Genomic DNA, 27,461 nt, shown 5'->3' on the forward strand with positions numbered 1-27,461 from the left:
CTGTATTTGTGACTATAAGTGCCTCATGGATGCAATACATGGCTCTCTTTAAATGTTAGTGCCATGCATTAGCTACTTTTGTCATGACTGTTTTCCACCTATAGTTTGATCAAAGACATTAATAAAATGCAGTACAAATGTGATCCTTCTCTAAATGCCAATCTTTCCAATGTTGTAGCCAGCTACTGGTTGTAGCAAGATTTCCTGTTGCAGCCTGAGATAATTTTCCATCTGAAAACAAAATGCTGCCTAGTGGCTCATATGAAGGAAAGAAGAATGTACCTCTACTAATGTGGAAAGTTCCTGCCTTGCTTCGTAAAATCTTTTATATTTAGATTTTATATATCTTTTATATTTATACTTTAGACTGCTTGCTTTCATCTTAGGTGCAAAACCTGACAAGTCAGCCACTGGCAGCAGGGAATGTCCTTACCTTGGAAAGCTCTAAACTTGTGTTAACTTTCACAAGAAAACTCTATTTTCTTAAATTTCAGATTATGCAAAATGCATAGGTTGAAGACAAAAGAATAGAATAGAATAGAAGAATAGAAGAATAGAATTCACCAGGTTGGAAAAGACCTTTGAGATCATTGAGTCCAACCTAACATCCAACACTATCTAATCAACTAAATCATGGCACCAAGCACCCCATCCAGTCTCTTCTTAAACACCTCCAGTGATGGTGACTCCACCACCTCCCTGGGCAGCCCATTCCAATAGCCAGTCACTCTTTCTATGAAGAACTTCTTCCTAACATCCAGCCTAAACCTCCTCCGGTGCAGCTTGAGACTGTGTCCTCTTGTTCTGGTGCTGGTTGCCTGGGAGAAGAGACCATAGCATTGTATCTGAATGAAGAAGTGATTCTTCTTCATGACACTCATTTTTATTTCTGCTTGTCAGTTTCTGACTGTTTTCTGAGCAACTCATTTGTTCATGTGCTGGACTGATTCCACAGCACTTCTTATGCCAGTCCTGCCCAGCAGGGACACATCAAGGTGACCCTGTCTAGACAGGGCTGTTGGGCAGCAGGGATCTGCTGTCTTCCCACAAGGCTTGGTCAAACCTCATTATAAGATACTTAATAATGGTGAAAGCAGATGACAAGAACTTTTCTTTTTGCCTCTAGCTTGCCTATGCCTAGGGCAGCTCTTGAATTTACAAGGGCACCAGCTGCTTGAAAAGCTTGAAGAGAAGCAGAGATGAAGAAAGAAGCTTCCCAGAAGGTGAACACAATCCTGGGCACAGATGGGCAACAGACAGGCATGTTGCTGAGCATACGTCTAGGTCACAAATCTTAAACACAAGGATTTCAATTGCCCTTGGAGGAACTGTGGAATCAGAGGGAAGGTATCTGACAGAACTACCAACCACCCTTTTCCCCCACACACCCCCACCAAAAAAAAACCCAACAAAATAAAACATTGCTCCGTCTGCCAAGGGCAAGAAAAAGAGAAAAAGGAAGGGGATAAGTTTTCCCTAATCATTAAAGACTCTCAATGTAGTCCTAACTAAAGACAAAGTCCAGGTATCCATGGCTAGCAGAAGTTGCTGTAAGACTAGCCAAATTCAGTGTCCCTCTCCATTTTGTAGTGCATCTTGATCTTCATATACAGGAAAAACCTGTGCCCCACACAACTCCAAATATGACAAAAGTAAAGGATTTAGTTCTGAAAAGGTTATGTTGACTCACAGGATGTCTGCTGAAGCAGTGTGCAATCTGTGTGTCTCTTTTTATACTCTTGACACCAGAGGAGATTGGAATGAGGAAAATTGCATTTGAAATAGCAAATGTAGGGGTTTTGAGTCACCACCCAGCAGCATCTTTTTATAGACGAAAACTGCAATCGTTTTGACAAGCTTAGTGTAGTAGGGTGGGGGTTTTTTGTATAATTTGACTTATCTGGGTTTGCTTTTTATAGATTCCTTTCCTGCTCACAATGGCAATTTCCTGTTTACTGCCTTTTCCAAGTAAGGCATCATTTGCTTCAACTTGTAATTAAGATGTTAAAAATTACAACAGTTTTCTGTCATAAAAACTGAATAGTTACAGCCTTTACTAGTAGAGTTGTTTAGTTCTTACAGACAATGGGGAAGGGGGGACGGGGCGGGGGAATGGAGGGAGAAAAAGGGAAAAAAAACATTAATTTGTTGTATCACAGCAAATATGTTCTCCAGAAGTAAAATTGTCATGAATTTCTAAATTCTCACTTTTGCATTAGAGGTCACTTCCATTTACAGTGTAATTGCAATTGACTCTTTGTTGCTAAAGAGTTCAGTGTGTTCTTCAAGTATTTCTGTGGAATATGGAATTATATGTTTTCAATGGGAAAGTAAGCAAGCCCAAAAAATAGTTAAGATCAAACAATATTCACTTTAAAGCTGAGTTACTTTTTTGAAGAAAAAGATTCGTATAATACTACAGTTCCAATATGAAATATGACCTCTACCATAAAAATTTTTCTTCCAAATTGGGCAATAATTAACAAACCCAGCTGGAAAGTATTTGCAATATTTTTGATGGTCTTATGTAAGCCATCATTTATGCAAGAAGAATAATCACAGAATCAACCAGGTTGGAAGAGATCTTCAAGATCATCAAGTCCAGCTGATGAGACTGTACAATACATTGCTTTGCTAAGCTCAGTATTTTGTGTCTAACAGTACTGGGTATGCATCATTTATGAAAAGGTTTGTTTCACACATTGGGCAGTATGATAACTATGTTTTTGAAAAGCACACTGTATTGTGTACAAGGTCTTCCAGTCCTAGTCCAATTTGGTTTTGTCTGGCCTCAGTTTTCATATACTAGTTCTTGTTAAATTTTTGCATTACTGGATTTTAAATTTCTCTGATGGATTAGAATATTAATTAGCATGTTACCCAGAAAGATCAAACACCTCTCAGTCTGTTTTGCTTACTTAGTGCAACCAGCACTAGAACAAGAGGACACAGTCTCAGGCTGAACCAGGGGAGGTTTAGGCTGGATGTTAGGAAGAAGTTCTACACAGAGAGAGTGATTGTCCATTGGAATGGGCTGCCTGGGGTGGTGATGGAGTCACCATCATTGGAGGTGTTCAGGAGGGTGGAGTCACCATCATTGGAGGTGTTCAGGAGAAGACTTGATAGGGTGCTTGGTTGCATGGTTTAGTAGATTAGGTGGGTTGGATTAGTTGATAGGTTGGATGCGATGATCTTGAAGGTCTCTTCCAACCTGGTCTATTCTATTCTATTCTATTCTATTCTATTCTATTCTATTCTATTCTATTCTATTCTATTCTATTCTATTCTATTCTATTCTATTCTATCCTATCCTATCCTATCCTATTCCATTCTATTCTATTCTATTCTACTTAAATGAATTGATCAGTCTCAACTTTATTTTTTTTCCCACTAGTTCTGCAATAATTTCTGTGGTTCTTACCTGATCTTCCTCAAATTTTTGACTGTGCCTGGTCATGACATCCCTGTTCTTACATCTAAGGATCAGCAGTTCCTGTTGCGTCATCCTGAGAGTGCATGGGTAGTTGCATGGCCCTTATGATTCTTGTCAAGGTCATCACTATCTAAAATATAGTTCTGTATTTGGGAAGTAGCTGTGCAACTGTGTACATATATTAAAGTGCATTTTGTTTGTGGTCTCAGTTGTTGAGAATGAATGCATCTGGTTTTGTTGTTTATAGTTCCCACTAGTCTTTGTGTCATCCAGAAGTTCTGTGATAGGTCATTTCCATTCACCTCCAGATCACTGACTATAATGTGGATTTGTACCAATGTCTATGAAAGTTCAACAAAATCACTCCCATCCAGCATAATTTCTCATTGGCAACAGCTTTTTGACTCTGTTCAGTACATTAGAATGTCATAAGTTACAAAGTCAAATGCCTTGCAATAAATCATAGTGTATCATTTCCATCCAATTATATTCATCAACCAAACATGTCATTACATTTGAGATTTAAATCAAGTTTGTTGACATGATCTCCTCTTTATAAAGTCATGCTGTCTGAAATTGATTACAGTCTTGCCCTTTAAGTTCATTGTTACTTTGTCATTCTTGTCAGGAATAGGTGTCAGGCTGACCAACATATAGTTACCTGAGACATCTTGCTTGACATTTTTAATAAGGAAAAGGTAACTGCAACAGCTGCTAGCACTTCATCATTGTTGTTTTTTTCAGTTTACCAGAGCTTCCTGTATTCCAGGATTTAGTAGAAAGAGCATAAACACACTCTAGAACTTGTTCTCTACCTCTTTTAGAACTTCTGAATACGTATTACTGAATCTACCTATTTCAAAATATTTATGCTAATTACACATTTCTCCAATCATTCCAAGTCAGTAAAAGGCTGGGAAGTTTGTACATGTAATAAAATGCCTTATGCTACATTCTGCAAATACAGATCGAAAATATTTATGGTGTACTGTCAATAATTTTGATGGGTAGCTAAAGATGAAATTACTCAACTTAAGCTTTCTTTAGCAATGGATATACTCACCTTTGTTATTCTTATCATCTTTATTTTCTCATCTCTCTAGAAGCCAAGAATATTTTTTTTTTGCTCAATCTTTAATTTCTTGATCTGAACAGATTCTAATTGATATTAATGATTATTAGTTTTTCCTTTATCCTATTTGATATGTTGTGTTTCCTGTATGTTTTTAATTTTTGAGACAAACTATAAGCTAAAGCTGTCTTTTACTTTGTCTTCTATGATCGATAATGAATTGCTTCTGGAATAATCATTACTATCTATTAATCCATTTCTGAGAGTGCATGTGTAGGCCTGTGCTTTTCAGTATTATCATCACTCTACGACTGCCTGTTGTAATTTTCAAACTATTCATAAGCCAGTTTCATTACTAAAAATCTCTTACAGTTGAAATAGAGCAGTTTTACCCGGTGTCTTCCCAATCTAGCCTTGTTGTGATTTCCATTAAGAACTTAAGCTCTATACCAGTTATTCTCAGGAAAAGAACCTGAGAAATCTAGTTAATAATTCCCAGTAAATTAAAGTATATGCAACATATTAAGACTGCTGAGCATAAAGATAAAATTATTTCAAAAGAAATTTAATGGTACCTTTTTTTGGAGGTGGCCACAATTTGAGCTAGACCTTCAGCTGGATTTGAACTGAGAGTATTGTAACATGGAGTTTGGGCTTCCACACATTAGAGCATACATGACGATGTATCTAGAATTGGGTTTAAAGCTGATGCTTAGCATAGGGAAACATGGCTGCCATCACTCCTCTAGTGAAGAGGACAAGTGCAGCTGCATATTTCCAGGTATATTACTTCTTACATGGCTACCAAATATGAATTCTGGAAAAATACTTCCATAATTTTGTGGATGACAATAGGAACAGTATTGAAGCATTTTGCTATTTCTGCAGGTAGCTTATGGTTGTTGGTAGTACTTGTTCTCATTGGTTGTCTTTCCAGCTGTTCATGACTACACAGAGGACCACACAGACCTGCAACTCCCTACCAAAATCCTCGCAGGGCCTTGGTGACTAAATCTCACTTTTTGAGACTGTCCTTGAACAGATCGCAAACAACTACAAAATAATGTAACAGCAGGATCTGAAGCTATTTGAACTGAGCCTGAACAAAGTGCTTCCCATGGCTCTACCGCAGTCCCACATGTGAGGGAAGATGATGGGACTGTGTTGCTGTACTTCATTAACCTGTTCCACATCTTAATCCAGACTGAACTAAGCCCTGCAGTTGATTGCTTTCTATAATCTATGCTAATTTGTGTAGCTAGCAATTTGTGTTGATCTCTAGCACTGCTGCCTAAAAAACAGAATGTGATCCAGCAACTCAGATTTCCTTTTCCCATTGCTATGCAAGGTCCACATAGCAAGCAGAGAGAACCAAGCTGGTCAGATTGCTTCTCTTTTAATCAATTGCAGTGGCATGCAGGACAGACAACAATCCTGCAATGTTTGAAGGAAATCAGAGCTTTCTGAAAACATTTGAACACATGCCTAAGAGTATTATTCATTACCTTAGTCTTGCTGTGTTGTCCTACATACAAAGATGTCCATACTAAACCTGGGGGCAACCACACAGCATTTACAGGATGGCCAAGGGATCAGGCCCAGCCAGCATGGATTCAGGAAGGGCAGGTCCTGCCTGACCAACCTGATCTCCTTCTATGATCAGGTGACCTGCCTGGTGGATCTGGGGAATGCTGTAGATGGAGTCTACCCATACTTCAGCAAGGCCTTTGACACCATCCTCCACAGCAAACTCCTGGCCAAGCTGTCAGCCCATGGCTTGGACAGCAGCACTCTGCGCTGGGTTAGGAACTGGCTGGAGGGCTGAACCCAGAGAGTGGTGGTGAATGGTGCCACATCCAGCTGGCAGCCAGTCACTAGTGGTGTCCCCCAGGGATCAGTGCTGGGCCCCATCCTGTTCAATATCTTTATTGAAGGTGTGGATGAGGGCATTGAGTCCATAATCAGTAAATTTGCAGATGACACCAAGCTGGGGGCAGGTGTTGATCTGTTGGAGGGTAGAAGGGCTCTGCAGAGGGACCTCCACAGGCTGGACAGATGGGCAGAGTCCAACAGCATGAGATTTAACACATCCAAGTGCCGGGTTCTACACATTGGCCACAACAACCCCATGCAGCGCTACAGGCTGGGGTCAGAGTGCCTGGAGAGTGGTCAGGCAGAGAGGGACGTGGGGGTACTGGTTGACAGTAGGCTGAACATGAGCCAGCAGTGTGCCCAGGTGGCCAAGAAGGCCAGTGGCATCCTGGTCTGGATCTGGGACAATGCGGCCAGCAGGCGCAGGGAGGTCATTCTGCCCCTGGATTCAGCACTGGTTAGGCCACACCTTGAGTCCTGTGTCCAATTCTGGGCCCCTCAGTTTAGGAAAGATGTTTACTTGCTGGAACGTGTCCAGAGAAGGGCAACAAAGCTGGTGAGGGGTTGTAGCTAGGTGGGGGTTGGTCTCTTCTCCTAGGCAACCAGCCCCAGAACAAGAGGACACAGTCTCAATCTGGGCCAGGAGAAGTTTAGGCTTGAGGTGAGGAAAAAGTTCTTCACAGAAAGAGTTACTGGCCATTGGAATATTCTGCCCAGGGAGGTGGTAGATTCATCTTCCCTGGAGGTGTTCAAAAAAGGACTGGACATGGCACTTGAAACCATGGTTTAGTTAGTCATGAGGTGTTAGGTAATAGGTTGGACTTGATGATCTCTGAGGTCTTTTCCAACCTTATTGATTCTATGATTCTAAGGAAGCTTCTGCTCACATATGCAATACAGGTAGTACTCTGTCTCCATCATGAAGAATGTGCAAATTTTTCTTCAAAAGAACCCCAAATAAGTTCAATATGTGTTCTTTAAAGTTGTTCTGTATAACTTCAGATGTACGCAATATGGGATGTAACTTTGGGAAAAGACATTACACTATGAAAAATTAACATCTAATTTTTGTATTGGTAAAGTAAATGAAATGCTCCAAATTTGAGTTGCAAGCCAAGGATGACTTCCACCTGTTCTAAAAACTGTGTTTGTCCCCAGATTTATCTTCAATCTCATTTTTGTTTTCTTTCTTTTTGATAGAGATACAGGCATGTTGTCTTTGCATTTTCCTCAGTTTCCAGGGACATTCCAGAATATTTTCTTTAAAAATATCAGTGGTCTAGTTTGAGGTTCCTCCCATTCCTTACTTTGGCCCTCAGTAGTTGAAAGGTGAAGTTGTTCTTTTCCTTTCAGCCAGTCCAAAAATGCATGTGGGTAGAGAAGAATGAATTGATCACTAGTTTCACATCTTTCTGTTAGCTGTAACAGGATTTACTAAAGTTCTCACATAAAGTATTAGGAACATGATTTGAAGTGGTTTATTTGTGTGTCCTGCCAAGTGAACCTCTCTTTGTAAGTTGTTCCCACAGACAAGGAAGAGAGGGAGAAACAGGGTAAAAGGAATACAGTGAAGCTCCATAACACCAGGAATTCAGTCCTCTCACTTTTATAAGAACACTATTATCCATTCAGATACTTTTTTGCTTCATGATCTGTTGCGTACATGCTCCCATATGGTCAAGCTATTTAATCATTATTTCTTAATTATAATAAAAATGGGATGAACTAAAAAAACCTAAAGAGCTCTGGCATAAACAGTAACCTGAGCTGTTTATCTAGATAAATAGATCCACATCTGCCACTACATCCACAGGAATACCAATTTGCAGGCTGAGATATTTGCTGATGACACCTCTCTGCAGTATAGAAAAAGGTAAAAAAGGTGTCCTGCCAAAAGTTTAAGTAAGAATTTGTCACTGCTCCTTTTGATTTTGCAACTTTGTATACGGTGAACTCCAGTGATTTTCATTTAGCAGACATACTGTGGACTTTAAATCTTATGAAGGCTGCAAAGATAGTTGCACCTTTTAGATAAAGTTTACATACCTAAACTATTGATTAACTGAAATCTTGAAAGTTTTTAATTTTATTTTTTTCTCTCTAAGGCACTTCTCTAAGTGAAGATGATGAACAAATTATTATCAGTTGAGTTTTGGACATTTTTTATAGCAGATTTTTAGTTTGGTAGAAGCTTTACAAGTCCCAGCAAGTGGCAAAACTCATCCATCATTCTAAAGGGTCACTACTGGCTGCTCCCAATTCCTCTCTTTCAAATTCAGTGTTTTGACATGGGCTAAAACCATGAGTGATGCTGTGCAATCTCTGCAGTCTTGCATGGTTGAATCAAGCAGTGCTTCCTCAGTCATGAACCTTGGTCCCAGCACAATAAAGAATAGATACTTTCTTCTTCTCATTCCTTTTGAATCAAATATGTTAAAGGCAGCAAAGATTTTCTAAAGCAATCTGTTTTCTTCTGAAATGGTGCATTAAGTTTTTGCATCTGACATGTCAATAATGTGGAAAAGATAAAAGCCTCAATCTTTCACCAGCATATCTAAGAAAAGCAGACAGAAAATATGGCTAGAGAATTTGGGTGGAGTAGACAGACCCTCTGTGGCTCTGGCTGACTTTAATATCTAACAGATAGGGCTCCATATCATTAGATGGTTGTGGTTTTTTGGCATTGATTTTGATAGAATATGCTTCTAACTGCAGCCTTGAAGGTTTTAATTTACTGTGCTCTTTTTTTTAAAGCACATTGAACTATAGCTGCATAGGATTGTTTAGAGATACTTTTCCATGTCTGAAGGGCTGTTTTAATTTCCAGCTCTTACTTTTCCAGCCACAAGCTCTGCATGCACTATAATTAATCATCATCATCATCATAATCTGAAAGTGCACCACGACACCCGGCTCTCTTTCAAAGAGTACAGAATATTGTGAGGCTGATGCTTATGCTACATTTAGTCATCAGAGCCTCCAACTGCTAGAGTTTTTAAAAGGCAAAAACCAAAAAAGGAACCTTTCTGTGGATCTCACATTTTTCCTACATCACTTAGAGATCTCTTCCACAGTGTAAAGCTCTTGCTATCCCCAAACATATCTTAAGAAACCAAAGAAGGCATTAGCTTTTTACTACAAGTGATTGCCACGTCTCTATATATTAGTGATGGAGTAGTACTCTTCAAGCCTGACAGTGCATAATATGATATGCAAAAGCCTGCTCCTTTAACATAGATCCAGACTCTGATAATGTGATAGCATAATAATGTCATAATATGATAATGTGATTTAGCTCTAATCCATGTGTCTGTGGGTAGCTGGATTTTCAGATCATTGCAGCAGTGATATATTTTGCCTTGAAAATATCAGAATATTTCAGTTCAAGAAAGAATTGTCACATCTGCATTGACATAATCTGATCATTGTATCCTGATAACGTGAAAATAAAAATCAGTGGTTTTTTTTCCAGTCTGTGTCAAAATGGCAATCTTGTGGGGTTTTTCCATTTTTTTTTCCATCATGATTCATTATCAGTGGTCTCATTTACTCTCATCCACTCTCTAATGCTGATAAAAACTTTATTCCCAGGCATGGTGTTGAAAGACATTCTCTTCATTGTAGTTACATTGCTCCAAATAATTATTCAGTTTGGTTCTCTGATGGACTAAACAAAGGAATATCATTACTACTACTAAAAGAAAAAAACCAAACACAACTGTGTTTTTGCACTGAGTGGTTTATCAGGCTTGTTTTCATGCTGCTGAGCACCTGAAAAAAATCCCAGACTGGTCCATTAGTGCTAAAAATATTTTTTCCTTGATCATTGCCAACTGTATGCAGAATAACTTTGAAGCTGAAGTAAGTCATCAAGAGGATAATGAACTGAGCTACTCATTTGAAACACACATTTTGAAATGTATTTTAAAGCTTTGTATATATTTACTCAGATTAACAACAGAGTCAACCTCCCTGACTGTATTCTTTTTCTAAGGTACAGTTGGTGACACAAGGATACTTGCATTCTTGTAGTCTTCTTTCTCAAAGGAATAAGATATATTTCATTTACCACAGAGCTTTTTCCCCTAGAAAGGCTGATGGAAATAGTTTCACTCCAAACTTTGCATGTTAAAAGACCTACTCATAAAGTCACTGTTTTCTTACTAAAAGATTGAATGGGCATGCAAACACTGCAACTGATACTAGCAGGAGTTGCAGCTTCCCCTAGAGATGTCCTCCCTCATTTAAGAACTCTGTGCCATACAGTTTCAAAACTGTATTTATAAATTCATACATACATATGCTAAGATCAAGTATGTAAAGAGGAGTAAGAATCTCCAAGGCTACAAAACTTCTCATAATCTGCGGCTCCATTTTAAGAGCTTCCTTAGTGGGAAAGTCTATGTGAAAACCCTGAGGGCTTGGAAATTACCTTGAGAAGTCAGTGACTGTTGATGTATTAACTGAGAATTAATGAAGTTCTACTATATCTTAAGATGCCTAAACAGGCATTTTAAGCTTAACCTGACCCAAATTAATGCACTGTGTGTATATCTATATCTATATCTATATCTATCTATCTATAAAACACTATATATATATATTTCAGAATAGCATAGCATAGCATAGCATAGCATAGCATAGAATTAAACAGGCTGGAAAAGACCTTTGAGACCTCCCCTGGTGCAGCTTGAGACTGTCCTCTTGTTCTGGTGCTGGTTGCCTGGGTGAAGAGACCAAACCCCACCTGGCTACAATCTCCCTTCAGATCCCTTCAAAGAATCATATTTGGGTCACATATCCATTCTGTTTAGCTTCTGTTTTTATAATCCAGCCTCTCTGTGGCACTGCAACCTCAACATAAAATACCCTCAGTGTTTCCTGAGTTGTTTAGAATGCCTAAGTAGAAAAAGGTTTTCTTTGTCTCTCTATCACAATAGCATCTTAAAAAAAAAATATGACATCTCTATATAGTCTAACAAAAGAAATACTTGGTGGTGGTAGCAGGGATTCAATTATTTCCAGCTAATGCTTCCCCATGATACAATCCCACCACTTTGATAAGAATGATGTTATTCTATCTAGAATAATCTATTGCACCCATTGCATTACAGCTGAGAAATTCAACATTTTATACTGCTGGAATCTAAACAGATGTGATCAAGCTTGTCTAGATATTACACACAGAAATAAAACACTTATTATTGTACAACAGCCTATTACAGAGATAAAACAGTGCAATCCTTATAGAGCTATAGAAAAGTAAAAGAAACATTATTTCACCATGCGAGTGTATTGTGAACAACAAGCAATAAAGCAACATTTATTTTGTGTGCTATAATTAACGGACAGTGCAGAATGCAGTTTTCTGGGTTTTAGCTCTGTGTCATCTCTAGCTGTCCTTTGGTTCTTTACTGTGCAGTCAGCTCTTTCCTCGAGAATTTCTTCCACTTTTTAAATCTCCTTTTTAGCTGTTTGGTTTCCAGCAGAGGTTGGGCTCTACTTTTCTTTGGGAATGTATACTATGATCAGCTCAAATAGCATTTCTTTATGAAGGCAGAGCAATAATGCTGAAGTAATTTTAAAGACAGCAGCACTGTACAAACACATCTAACTCTCACCCCAAACAATCAACACTTATTTAAGAATACTATGACATGGAAAGGGCACCCTTAGATAAGCTACATTTTCAGAGAAGCTGTAAAAAAGGAACAGAGAGGGCTGGGTAGAGGAAGGGAATTCTGGGAGGGAGATCAGGAACTGTATGGACAAAGAAGAGAGAGCCCAAGGCTAAACTCCACCTACATTACTTTTGAAAAGATACAAGTGTTTTTGTTATTGCTTGGTTTGTAGGGAACATCAGATGGACAATGCCTATGAAAATATAATACTTGATGTATTTTTTCTGACTGCAATGTTCTACACTGATTTAAAGACACAAATTAAAAATACATTTCAAAATATGTATTTTGAAGTATTCCCTAGTGGATATAGCAAGCAGGTATGAATGCCTATTATATTTATATTGTTTCATTTGGACCAGCTTTTAAGATAGATTGAGTCAGATGAATTTATATATTGAGGTCAGAGGATAGATTCACTACTGCAGGAAAAATCCATTGACTGAATACCTTAGAAATCTAGGTTTCAGGTATACATTAAAAAGACAATCAGAAGGGCAATGTGTCCAGGAGTGGAAGACAAATCCTTGAGAGTGTGGGGACCAAATGGGAAGGGTATCCACCCTTGCACTGTGGCAATACTGGCCACTGATGAAGAACTGCATCATTTTGAGCTGAGAGTTGAGGGCTATTCCCTCATGGACAGTGATGACAAGCTATGGCAATCCCATCTGAAATTAATAATAGCAGCAACAGCTTTTTTTCTTCTAGATTGCTTATCTAACAGCAGACACTAAATATCTGCTTTTTATTTCCATTTCTCTCAGCAATTTTTTTTGCTATGCTACAGTTGCCAGTGGTACTACTTTAACATATAGGCTGGGGACAGGCCGTCTAATGGGAAAGATATATCTATATGCCAAAGTGACAAATGGCACCAAGAAGTTATTGACAAATACCTACTATTATAATAGTCTATTATTTTTTTTGTGCCACCATTTGGATTTTAGTGACTATTTTAGACACTCAAGTGAAAGTATGTCCCTTAGCTGTTTGTCAGGTTTATATATAGACTCTTGCACAAGCCAAAATCTTTACACCAGGGCCTTTATCTTGAAAAGTACACCATATTTACTCTTTAATAATGTCCCTCTCTTGATCAACAAATTTAAAATTAAAAAGTTATAGAAGTACAGAAGAGAAGGACTAATATGACCTCCTGATTTTAAAATAATAAATTATTTGATTAATTACAGTAATAAAGTAAAAATAACAATAGATTAGATAATGTAGTTTAGTATTTGTGCATTCTGAAGGAATATGATGGGTATGCAATTTTATTCTGTCTCTGGTGTAGCTGTCAAAATGGACAAAAAATGTGTAGCTATATGCATTCTACCCCCAGGCAGCTCTAAGTATGGTATGAAAAAGAAATCATGTATGGTAATAAGTATCAAACAATGCTTCCATAAAAGGCTATCTATTTATATTAAAATTGGGTTTGTGATGTGAGAAGGAAGTAATGAAAAACCCTGCAAATACAGTTTACAAGCTTATGTGAGGCTTGAAAATATTTGTCATGTAACATCAGACACATCTATCATTAGAGGTCAGCAGTGAAAAAGAAAACAGATTCCCATAAGCCCCAAAGGAAAATGTTCTTGAAACAGTAAGGTCACACAGCAGTGTGTACTCAAAAAACACTAAGGTCTATCATATCAAACAATGACAATGTCTATGCTATTGAAACCTGAAGGAGGGTGTTGGTTAGCCTCGGCATTGAAGTGCTGTACTTCCATCTACCTACAACTCAACAGCCTTCTTTGGTCCTATGTGCTAAGGTCAAATCCAATTCCTATCTTAGTCTAGCTGATTCAGCTTTTATCTTCACAGGAGGCAGCATCATCACAAAGCAACATCTGCTGCTTATGGAGGGGCTAGCACAAGGCCTATGTACTGCTTAAAGTCCTGATTAAATTTTAGTACTAGACCTTCTACTATGAGGTAAATTACATGGAACACATTAGCAAAAGCATGAGAAAGCAACTGAATAATTCAGAAGGGAATCTTCAGAAATATATTTCTTTAGTACTCATATTGGTGTACCATAACTAAACTTTATGGGAGGTTTATCTTTCTACACTTAACCAAAGGCCCTATTCAACTTCCTTCACTAAGAACTGCTGAGCTGCTATATAGGCATGCACATGGCCTCACTTTCTGCCTCAATGCACTGCTCCTGTGTTTAGACTTACATATTCACCTCTGTAGCGTGAATTCCTTGGCATCTCACTGAAGGATCAAGGTTCCTGGTTTAACAGTTTGTCTCTGTAACAAATTACTTTATGGAATGTTCTAACTCACAGATTTACAGATTGCATTGGGTTTGGAAGGGACCTTCAAAGGTCATCTTGTCCAATAGCCCTGCAGTGAGCAGTGACACCTCCAACTACGTCAGGTTGCCCAACTCTGATATTGAATGTCTCTAGGGACTGGGCCCCAACCTGTTCCAGTATTTTACCACCCACTTTGTGAAGAACTTCTTCCTTAAATATGTGAAACATAAAAAAGACTACAAATATTTGCTAAGAAGAAATACTTCCAGTGCAGTGGTATTCACTCTTGCATCCTCTTCCTTTAGAGCTGAGTGATTCATTTTTGATGAAATAGTCAGGACTTCCCTTGATTCAATAGGGCTCTGAAACAAGTCATCTCTATTTCCACTGGGGGAAATGGTCAGAGATGTAGAACTGTCTTTGTGCTTTTAAAATCTTTCATGCTTCTGTCACATACACTCCTGATCCACTTTGACAGGTTAATACACATCACTTATAGGCAATGTCACCCCTGCTAAGCTAACTGTCTTGCACAGAAGCCAGCCTATTGCCCTGAATCATCTCTTTTCAGGAACAAAACACCTGAAACTGAAGACTTGCTCTTGTCACTCCTGTACCTTTGCTTCCTGGTGCTCTCATCCCATGTAATTAAAAAGAAATGAATAAAGATAACAAGAAAGCAAAAATGTGCTCAGGTTCACATAAAAAAATAATATAATTCTCAGCAACAGTCAGAACTCAGAAACTGACTATAAAGAAATTATTCATCACCCTTGCCATAAGCAATGAATTTATTTTCTTTTTTTCCTATTTTTTTTGTTAATGTGTAAATTCCAAGACACGTTTCCCAAACCTTTCTGTGAGGATTTCATCATTATCAGCCTCTTAAAGATAACTTACTATTTCATACTGTATTGAAATATTCCTTTTCACATTTTTTTCTATTACATATTTTTACTGGTACTTGACTTGTAGTCAAGTAGTATTCAGGAATATTTTGATGATTCCTTCATTAAGTGAGATTAGTCAGTTTGAGTCTCTTAGATAACCATCAATAAAAATGTATCTGTGTTATAGACATACGTGAAACACGATCTAAATATATTGCTGAATGAGGAGGCAGCCCTGATAATTGAGGATGCAGTGAAGGCAGGGTTGCTAAATACCTTCTTTGCTTCAGTCTCTACTCCTAAGACCAGCCCCTATGAACTCCATATCCTGGATGAAGTAGAGAAAGCCTGGAAGAAGGAAGACTCTCCACTAGTCAGTGAAGACTGGGTTACGGATCAGTCACACAAATTGAATTTATATAAGTCCAAGAGCCCTGATGAGAATTAGCCAAGAGTATAAGAGAACTGGCTGATGTTGTTGCTCTGCCACTCTCCATCATTTTTGCAAGGTTCTGGCAGAACAGGAGGGGTGCCTGAGGACTGGAGGAAATCCAATGTCACTCCAGTCTTCAAAAAGGACAAGAAAGAGGTTCCAGGAAACTATTGACCAGTCAGCCTCACCTCCATCCCCGATGATGATCAGGGGTAGTTGGCATGGACTGGTAAACCAAGGGGAAATCCTGCTTGCCTAATCTGATAGCATTCTATGATATCATAACTGAATGTGTAGATGCAGGGAGACCAGTGGATGCAGTCTACCTCTAGAAAACTCAAGTTACTCCTTCAGCTCAAGCAACCTCTGGAGCAACCTCTTCAACTATTTCCACACCCCACCGCATCCCCTCCCACCTTTTTTTGTTTGTTTGTGTGAGTGTAAGAGTTCTAAGGACTTTATCCTCAATTTAATTTTCTTATATTTGGATAATACATTTTGGGGTGATATAATCTTTACTTGACAATTCACAGACTTGTCCATACTTGCCTCTGCCACGCACAATAAATTCCTTCTGTATCTCCAGTTCTCTTCATGGATTCCTAGCCATGTCATAAAGTTAAGTATGTTTAAATTACAGCTCTTAATTTTTGTTCCTACTGTATCTTTTGATTACTCTGGGCAAGAGAACAATTTTTAGACGCATATCTTGGTACTCACCTTTCATTTTTACCTCACCTTTCATTTTTTACCTCTTTCATTTCTTTGTGATGCTTTGAAATGTTTTCCCTATTTACACAAATATCTAAAAATATTTGATGAGAGCTGTGTTGGCTTACGTTTTGATTAATAAATTACCCTCTTTTCTTGCTCCCATTTAGATTGCTGCTGCAGAGATAATTTAACTAAGCAGTGATGTCATTCTCCTTTTGCATTTTTCTCATTGTTTATTCTTCACCATAATTAGCAAAAACTTATTGTCATCCCTTTCACAGACTATTGTTTCTTTACCTACTATTTGTCACTTGCCAGCACAAAATATCGATTCCCATTCTTATCGGCCCACTGTGATAACGTCAGCCTCAATTATCTAATTGTATTATTTCCTAATGTCAGCCTTAATTATCTAATTGTATTATTTCCTACCTTAGTGCCCTTCAAGCACAGAAAAGCTCCCTATAAACAGCCACACAATTTCTGTCTTCAGTTTCACATCTTTGACAGTGAAGCATCTGTTTGCTTTAATGTCTACCTACAGAAATAATTGAGAACAATTAGGACACTCATCTGCTGAGGCTCCTGCTTGTTGTCCTGTGTTATTATATCTTGTATACTCTCCCTTCTCTATCTCCATCTGTTATCTTGTGTCTTGTCTTTCTGTTGTTGCTGTTACCATCTTTTCTGATACCTCTCATTGTGGAATTTATTCCATGGCTAGTTCATATAAATTGGATGGCATAAAATAACTGTCTAAGTCTGAATACAGGTATAAGTTGGCAGCAACACCACACTTAAGGTCAGAGGAAGACAGAAATAGATAATGAAGTTAACAGTTTCAAACTAAGTATTATATTAATTTTTAAATTACTGTTAAATGTTTTAAACTCCTTTCAAAACAGGTTAAACCTGCAATTGCTGCAGAAAGACAATGTTTTGTGTTAAGCTATAAACTGCAATCAACAAATTAAAGTTTAGTTTTTAAGAGAGAGATTGTCAGACAGGCTATAGGGTAAAAGACATCCAAAACAAGTCTTTGTTCACTTTCCCATCCATTCCTGCAAAATACTGTTGAAGATACAAAGTCAATACCAGCAAATTCCCAAAAAAGGATTATTCCAGTGCTACTGCCTTGGCAATGGCTTGTCATTATTCTTAGTAAACCTACAGGAGACATTGTTTAAAAGCTACAGCTCTATACTTAGAAAAATCAAAACCTTTCGAGAAGATGTTGATATGCACCAGTTCTGTGCCCTGAGTGACAGCAACAAAATGCCCAGGATACTTTCTGACCAGACAACAGAACAAAAAGCACACAGCTCTATAAATAGGTGTAAATCCTTTGGCTGAATGAAAGGCTATTATTGAGCTTGAAAATGGAGTTTAGAAATCCAGAGCTCTGTATGTGCAATGCCACACACTACAGCCAAGAACATTAGGGAGTCTATTATACAGAGGCAACCACACGCCCACGCAATGGAAGTCGTGCGCTCTTGTTGTCTTTCCTTTGTAAAGCCCCTTGGAAAAAATGATAATAATAAAAACATATAGAGCAATTTTGAGTCAGGATTTCAAAGACTGCAAAATCATTATCTGACACAGGGAGAACTATCACATGGAAAATTACTACTTTCAATATTACCTTGAATGCTTGGAATGCTTTATAGAAAAATGAGAAATATTTTTTCTTATTACTAAGTTTTCAAAAAAATATATTTATATGTGCATTATCATTCTACTAGAAAGAGCAGCACTTAGCTCTACAGTGTGCCAGGCACTCAGAATCCCAGGTGATAAACAGCATCAGCAATTCACGGAACGTCCTGGGAGTCTAGCTGGCTATTGGAAACTTCTTATAATGTCTTCAGAATTTAGAAATGTCCTTTAATTTTCCTTGTCTTTGTGAGAAAGGAAGACCAAACCTTTAATCAGTAGAGTAAAAAAAAAAAAAAAAAAGTAAAGCAACCTTTAAGCACTAAAACAGAAGTTAGTGAGACATTATCTAGCTGTACTTCCTACAGCCTTTGAGATCCTGGCATGTTACCAGGGTGATATGACTCTTATTTTCCACAAACAGTAGCATACCTCTCTACTACCCACAGCATCTGCTCTAGCACTTTGCAATGCCTAAATCAGAAGATATTATTTGTTTTCTTCTCCTACATTTGACTGAAATCATGTTGAGTAGACTTAGCGACAGGAAGGAGAAGGAATAGGACTGTTATGACTCCACAATTTAACTGGGGACTTTGCCCCTTTTAAATTCAATTTGCACTTTCTTAGTAGTACAACAAAATTGTCTCTACAAAGCACTGTGACAAGGCCATGGTGACATTTCAGCACTAGCCATGTTTTGACATTTCTCAAGGCACTCTCTACAACTCACTTTTGAGCCATGAAGGCTGAACAAGCACCAGAAGAAAAAAAAAAAGAAAAAAAAGAATCAGACTTGGTTCAGTTCTGCTGTTTGTCTTACTGTCAGAGAGAGCTTCATTTGATTCTATACATTCCTGGTTTACAGCATATAACCTTTGGAAAATTACTTAGAGTCGTGCTTTCCCTTTTACTTCTAAGGCAGAAGCTACTGAGCAGGTAGAATAAGAATGCCAATCACTTGCCATGGGGAGATCCAAATCACATTTTAAATAAATGATAAGTCACAGATGAAATTACAAAACCAGGATCTTTGACCGGTTATTATTTGAGTAGATCTTTTGGTTATGGTAACTGTTATTCATGGATTCACAAGCTGTTGTTGGTTTTAAGTTAAGTGAATTGACGTATCATTTTTCTTAAAGTGGTGGTGTGCCACTTCTGAGTGGATGAAGGGAAACTGGTAGGCACAAAGGCGCCTTTGGGACACTGCAACAGGAGATGCTATCTTACTGTAACACACTGCCCCATCACTTTGAGATATCTGAAGGGTTCAGTATTCAGTTGTTATTGAGTTCACAAAATCATGTGGCTTTTAGATCTTTATTGCAGAAAAAACCAAGGCCCTTCTTGGTGTTTTTGGAAAAATACAAATATTTAAAATATTTTAATATGGAGAGCTCTATGATCAGCAGTTCTGAAACCTCAATGGTGCCCTGCATTTCTGGAGCCAGATCTTCATCTGGTGTAAACTGATACAGACGTTTTGCTTTTGGTGAAGCAAAGCTAATTTACATGATCTGGGAATTCAGACTACAGCTGGTAAAGCATTCTTGGATCTTGGATACCTAATTAACAACAATTAATATTTATTCAGCAAATATTACTGTAGATAATTAATAACTGAAACATTTACTAATTTTTTTATCTGACAAGTGGAGAAGTGAGTGCAGAAGAGGGCAACAAAGTTGGTGAAGGGCCTGGAGAATAAATCTTATGAGTAGCAACTGAAGGAGCTGGGGCTGTTTAGTTTGAAAAAGAGGAGGCTGAGGGGAGACCTCATTAGTGTCTGCAACTACCTGAAAGGAGAAGAGACCAACCCCTACCTAGCTACAACCTCCCTTCAGGTAGTTTTAGGGAGCAGTAAGGTCTCCCCTGAGGCTCCTCTTCCCCAGGCTAAGCAACCCCAGCTCCCTCAGCCTCTCCTCATAGGGCTTGTGTTCCAAACCCCTCATCAGTTTTGTTGCCCTTCTTTGGACATGTTTCAGCAATACAACATCTTTCCTAAACTGAGGGGCCCAGAACTGGACACAGGACTCAAGGTGTGGCCTAACAAGTGCTGAGTCCAGGGGCAGAATGACCTCCCTGTTCCTGCTGGCCACACTGTTCCTGATACAGGCCAGGATGCTGTTGGCCTTCTTGGCCACCCGGGCACACTGCTGGCTCATGTTCAGCCTACTATCAACCAGTATCCCCAGGTCCCTTTCTGCCTGGCTGCTCTCCAGCCACTCTGACCCCAGCCTGTAGCACTGCATGGGGTTGTTGTGGCCAATGTGTAGAACCTGGCACTTAGATGTGTCCTCTCATGCCCTTGGACTCTGCCCATCTGTCCAGCCTGTCAAGGTCCCTCTGGAGATCTCTCCCACCCTCTAACAGATCAACACCTGCCCCCAGCTTGGTGTGATCTGCAAATATACTGATTTTCATTTTTATACTCAACAGTGATTTATTAACATTTTACTACTGAGTGTTCAAGTTCTGTGAAAAAATTTAAAGGCATAGCCTAAAACTACCACAGCATGCTACCCAACCCTTATCCCAAAGTTTTTATATAATAGGTAGCTTTTGAATAATTTTGTAAAAATTGAAGAAGGAGGTGGCCAGCCAATCCCCCATCACCTTGTTGTAAGGAAAAGACAAATCCTGAAATCCAAACTGCATGCTAAGGACTGCCATAGGGATGTTTCCAGTAAAATAACCCAAAACATAGTGCTGTTTTTTGTATAGCTATACCACAGTCACCAAAAACAATTTTAAAAAATATTATTTTAAGTCACCAGGGTAAGCTCAAACTCATAATTCTTTTTTATCTTTTCCTCTGCATTCAGAGCAGCCTTCTTTGTTAATGCAACCTAACAGATTTGAAAAGTCCAACAGTTGGCTTGGGAGACACCATATTCACACTATTAATGTTTCAGACCAGCTTTAGCCTGTCTTGTGGGGCTGAACGGATTAGCAGAACGGATGCATGCTATAAGTTCTTGGATCTCATAGTTCAGTTTAATTTCTTCATGAAAAAAAGGCCAGCTGATGTGCCCTGAGATCATGCCATGATGTGAATTAAACCACGGTGAGTGGGAGCAATAAAGAAGTTCATTTCAAATGTGCTCCTCTGAGGTGAAAACTCTAAGCCTAACACACATTCTGTTGTTTCCACTTTGATGTTTGTAATTTTTTAATGGAAATAATTTTCTTCCCCTTTTCCTTACCTTATCATTTCTGAATTGGCCAAATATTTAACTAAGTGAAAGAATGAAACTACATTTTTGTATGGATGTGATGTTCTGAACAATGCCTTTTAAAAGCCTTCTGATACTAAAAAAAACTCATGGGAACACAGAAAATTGTGAAACTGTTTGCATGAACCCCCTCAAAATCTGAAAGGAAAACAGCATAATTCCTATATACTGATTATGGATTAAATCGGGGCATTCAATTAGTTTATCAACCTACATTATGGTGGTGTGTTTCAGCCTGGTTTTGTATCAGCAAGTGCTGCCCAAAACATCTGAAGAGCTATGAAAGACTAGATGGTACTACATAAATCAGTTGAGATTTAGAATTTGAACCTACTCAGATACAAAGATTTTCTGTTACTTACTACACTGTAATCAATGATAAAACAGATACTAAGGAATATAGTCTAATGCGATCAAACTCCATTTGGTGTTATAACTCATCTGCCTAAACACTACCCAACTTCTGTGCTTGGAGCTTCCAATTAGCTAGTTCCAGTCAATTGATTCAGGGTAGATTTTGAGATTGCCCTAATCATAATCCCTATCAGTTACATTCCATTTATCATCTACTTTCTGTTTCACAGTTGTTAATGTGAGACAATGGTATTTCCATTGTTCTGCTAAAATGAGAAACCTGTAAAGGAATCCATAGAATTGTTCAGATATTGTGTGAAATGGCTTGCCTGGGAACTGTGCAAAGAAGTGTCCAGCAATGACTGTCATTACCTCATAGAAGAGAAGAGATTTCCCATAACCTTTTCTCCTGTGGCTATGACCTATGTTACTCCCAGTATATTTTGTGTTTTGGCTTCTGATTCCATCTTTTCATCTTAGAAAAATTTTCAAAGTAACCAGAGATCAAATTTTCCTGATGCTTGCATTCTTCAGAGAAAATCGGATATCTGCGGAGTTTGACAGGTAAGCTTCCCTCTTAATCACGTTGTGAATATCTGTTCCTGTATATCTGTTTGCCAGTCCTGTTTTTCATACAGTTAGTTATTTTTCCCTCCCCCATAGCCTGTTAAAGTATCAAGGTGCTGAAGTCCATAAAGCTCTGTAAAATTTCTCCTTCTCAAAATGAGACATATTAACTCCTGAAAGGACAAAGAGTCAGAGCTCTGGGTTGAACGGCAAAGGAAACTCACCTGGGTGTACTTACAAGCTTTTCTTTCTCAAGGATGACTGTGGATGTCATGAGCATGAATTTTACTGTTGAAAAAAAAATGTTGATCTTCCTGATTGTATACCAGAGATGCCCAAAACACCTCTAGACTTTTAAGGCCTGCAAAAAGTTTTGCTGCTCAATCTCCTAAAATAATGTACACATTTCTTATTCTTACTAATTGCTTTTGACAGACAGTAACAGGGAAGTTTTCAGCAGAAATATTCTGTCATCTGTTCTAGGAAAGATGGATGATTTTTCTTCCTTAGCTACCCCAAAATTAGACTGTAATTTTTTATCTTGACCCACCCAAGCTCAGCACTACAAAGTCAAGGTATGTACATTTACAGAGAGGTTATCTTTTGAAAAATAATCCAAGCAAACCCTAGATTATGAATCACATATAATTTTAGAGATAGGTATATGATACAGACAGCAGTTTGGAACCCTCTTTTTGGCTTGAAACTCTACTATCTACAGTACCACTTGATGCTTCTAGATGGATGATCTCTTGGCTGACTTTGAGCTTGGGTGGAGCTGTGCCATCTGAACACATGTGCCATCTAAATTACTTGGCCAGTATTGCTGGGTGTACAGTGCCAAGTGACCATAGGTTTAGACAGGAAGCATACATAATATTGTAAATGCTGGCTCCTTTATAAAAAATCTTCTTCTCTCTGACAATGCTTAAACATTGGGTTTATTTTCCATCCAATGTGTGATTGCACCTGTTGGTGTTTGCAGAAATCCTCCTCCCCTAGCCAAATCCTCATAGCAATAAATGACTATGCAAGTAGTGTTAGGCAAGGCAGGTCCTCATCTACCTAGCAAATTAAAAAACTATTTTATTTGGATATTAGAAAATTAAGTAGGTGTCTTTAAAACTGAAAGGTCTCCAGGGACTCCTCAGTACAGTCACAAAGTCTCTTTCGGTATGTCTGACCTCATTATGGTAAATCCAATTAAATTAAGCAGCTTTTTCAAAATGCTTCAGTGTGATGCCAGCACACCATTTAGGGAGCCACACCTAACATGCTGTCTACCTGCATTTGTACCCACACTTGCCTGTAAAATCTGGGCAACCATGTTTCATTTGTAGTTAAGCTGTTCAGAAGAGGTGCAAAATTGCCAACAATTCAGAAAATGTTTAACTACACAGAGTGCTGATGGGAAGGAATTCTGGATGAATTGCTTACGCAGGCACAGTTCTGGGAATTTTTTGCTCTACAGAATAATTACCTTATTAAAGCACTTAAAGGAAGGCAGTCCAATAGCAAACCCTAGCTTCCAGTGAGGACACAACAAACTTAACTAGTGTGGTTACTATCACTTTGTTAACTAGATTGTACCTGTCATGATTATATGTAGGTGCAGGTTTACAGGAGCAAACTTTCTGTATGCATGTATGTGTTTGCTGTAGGAATAGGTTAACATTCATTACACTAAAGTTGTCCAAAGAAATACCTAATCTTACAATATAGACAAGAACTGCACTGCTAGAAATCCTTCCCCTTTACCTCCCCATCAAAGTCATGCATGCATCCAGTCTTGGGTGATTTACAATCTTAGTCAACTAGGTTGTAGACAGTATGGGGTCTTTAAATTATTTTTTCTTGGATACAGAATAGAAGTCACTATTTAATGATTAATAACATAAATATCTAAAGGACATATTCAGGAAGAGAACAAGTCTGTATTGATGAGTATGGTACAAACCATACAACCTTTTCAGAGGTTTTTTTGTTTTTCTTAGGAAACCTACTGGAGCATGTGAAAACAGAAAGCATCAAGGACTTTCAATACATGGGAGTGTTAATAAAAGTGAAATTGCTAAAGATAAATACCTCCTACTTTTCACTATGGAAGGATCCATTGTAAATGGCTGCAAATGAAAGCAGTGCTGCCTATGCAGCTGTTGCAGTCTTTTGCAGGACTTACTGAATGCTGCCACTGACATCATACAGTGATCAATTGTGCCAGAGAAGAACAAGAATTACTGTGACTTCACCACATTTTGTCCTGACTCTTATAGAATGAACTTGTACTTCACAGTTGTATATCACTATTTATCACAAAAAAAGACAAAAAGACAAAACCCAGGCATCACCTTAAATGTTATTAACTGAAAAACTACTGGGTGAGCTAAGGTGAACTTCAATTTCATATGAATCAGCATACATTAACCTAATTAAGGAGTGAGATACTCAAGGAAGAAGGAGGTTTCTTAATCAACTTAGAGGATGCAAAACGGCTTTTTCCTGAGGAAAAGCCTAAAGAACTTAATATTCCAGTGTAGTTAATTATTAGAAATAAATATTCTTTCTCTTTTCAGAAATATAAAGTATAATTTTTAACCAAGTGCAGAAACAAAATGAATTCAGGTTTTGTTTAAGTTGTATTTAACTTAATACTGTTTACATCCACAGACAAAAAGGCAGTTTAAAGACTAATTATCAGATATTCCATCATCCGTTTAAAATTCACAAGATATTTATTTTCTGCTTATTGGAAGAATTTAAATGTTATTGCAATGAAATACTACTACTTTTTTTTTAATGCCTAAAAAGAAAATGTCAAGCAATTCTCTTTCATTTTGCTAGGTTTTCAGTCACTGAGCAACATCACAGTGTTTTAGTACCTTTCAGTAACTCAAACAACAATGCAGATAATGTTTTGCGTGCATTTTGTTTTTCCTGAGGTATTCCCATAGGGGTACATGGGCTCGTCCAGTAGGAATTTTTATTTTGCTATTTACATTACAGTAATGTGCCAGGGGAAATGAGGACAGAGAACTGTCCTCTGGAGGAATGGTAAGTATTATGGTAGCTGCTTATTTCTGCTAAATGAGCAGCGGCAAAGGAATATTTTGAGAAGTGATGAATAGAAAAACACCTTAATCTGTTTACATATAAAACCACACATACACTTAATGTATGTATGAAAAAATTGTTGTTGCTGGCTTTGAAACAGCCACAAACATTTTTAGCTGATCACCTCAATACTATAACTTCTGATTATATTCTACAGAAAGGAATCTTAATAGGCAAATACCTCCTGCTTCAGTTCTGTCTGGGCTCTGTCTATTTAGCACTGAACCAAATAATCATTATAAAGACAAATAACCACCTAGAAAGAGATCACACAACATGGTACAGCACCTTAATCAGTTAGGAACATAAGACATATTCACATTTAGAAGTATTTTGGCTCCTAAATCTGACACTTTTAAGAATCTTCCACAGTTTTAGTTTTATTTTGTCAGAGTTACCAAGGAAATTCCACTCACTGCCATGGAATAATTTGCGATTTATAGTGGAGTACATGAGAGGAATATCATAGCCTTCATCTCTACATGACAAAAGAGCTTTTTTTTTTTTTTTTTCCTAAGGAAGAGTTTGTAATTTAAATGCTTAGACTCAGAAATGGGAGTATGAAACCCCTGAGGCATTGAACAAGTTTCTTAATCTTGCAATGCCAGGCTTTCCTTCTGTAAAAACTGAGGGTAATACTTTCTCACACTGTAAAAAACAGACAATAATGAGAGTACTTGCTGCATCCTGTCATGGGACAGGTATCTTTTTGCTTGGTACACAAAAAGAGAGGAGATACCTTACCAATGCTTTTGCTCATAATGCCCACAGCAAACGCCATTCTGTAATTCAAATTGCAATGTATTCAGAATGTAGGATGAATAGTGCTTTGGGGGTGTAAAGACAGCTCATTAACTGGCACTTGATCTTAGTATAGTATAGTCTACTAGTGAGATGGAATTGTTTTTAAAATTATGGAGGACACACAACTTATATTCACAGAATCATAGAATGGGCTGGGTTGCAAGGGACCTTAAAGATCATCTAGCTCCAAACCCCCGGCCACAGACAGGGACACCTCCCACAAGACCATGTTGCTCAAAGCTCCATCCACCTGGCTTTGAACACTTCTAGAGAAGAAAATTCTGCAATTTCCCTGAGCAGCCTGTTCCAGTGCCTCACCACCCTCATGGTGAAGAATTTCCTTCTAATATCTCATCTAAATCTGGCTCCTTCCAGTTTGAAGCCATTACTCCTCATCCTGTCACTACATTCTTTTCTAAACAAATCCCTCTTGCATTATCCACTTCAAATACAGGAAGGAAAAGGAATATTAATCTCTTGAGGGTAACATATTCATATTGAGTCATACCTGGACTGCACCAATTGGGAATGTATTTGCTAGCTCCTAACTTGAAGCATATTACATTGAAGTAACACAATTGGTCACACAGTTAATTTCCCACATTAACTTCAGCAAAACCTACCTTCTGTTTTATGCCCTGATGGGCACTGTGTGTTGGCTTTTGACTTGTTTGCTTTACCGGTGTACCAGTCCCTAACAGTGTTTCATTGGTGCATCCTTAAGAGAGACTTCTACTTAGGCATCATAAACAACATTTAACCTAACATGCAAAGCATGCAAAGAGAGAGACCCATTGGTTTAGTAGTTACTGCCAAGGAACTGGGTATTTGGATAAACTCTCTTCACAGACCTCTTTCTTTCTCTTCCAGCAGGGTAAACACAGCTGGTTGTCTCTGACAAGGAAGAGACTTTCCTGCATGTCCTTTCTGGCAACATCACAGAAGCAGAAGCCTTAGTACTCTCTGCCATGTGTCACACTCTCACAGCCAGGAGAAACTGTAGGCTAAATATAGCAGTCTAGCATGAAGGAAGTATAGCATTGTACAACAAGATTAAATTGATATTGATAATTGTTGTGTATCTAAACTGAAACCTGTAGCATTCTGAAAAATATCCACTGTTGTGAAACATGTTCATTGACTTCCATATTTGTGGTGGGTTGACCCTGGCTGGGTGCCAGGGCCCCTCCAAAGCCACTTTGTCTCTCCCCTCCTCAGATGGACAGAGGAGACAAAATATGATGAAAGGTGCCAATGGGCTGAAATAAGAATAGGCAGAGAGCACTGGCCAAACACCACCACAGGTAAAGCAGGCTCAACTTGGAAAAAAAATAATATAACCAATCAAATCAGCGTAGG

The 27,461-nt window shown here is 38.3% G+C and overlaps 1 protein-coding gene across 1 annotated transcript in view; it reads right to left on the reverse strand.

Annotated features, from left to right (window-relative positions):
• The window catches only part of PRKN (parkin RBR E3 ubiquitin protein ligase), a 739,568-nt gene that overhangs the window by 52,958 nt on the left and 659,149 nt on the right, over positions 1-27,461 (reverse strand). The window lies entirely within an intron of this gene.

Source organism: Dryobates pubescens, chromosome 6 (genome assembly GCF_014839835.1).
Source record: "Dryobates pubescens isolate bDryPub1 chromosome 6, bDryPub1.pri, whole genome shotgun sequence".
NCBI classification, from domain to species: Eukaryota; Metazoa; Chordata; class Aves; order Piciformes; family Picidae; genus Dryobates; species Dryobates pubescens.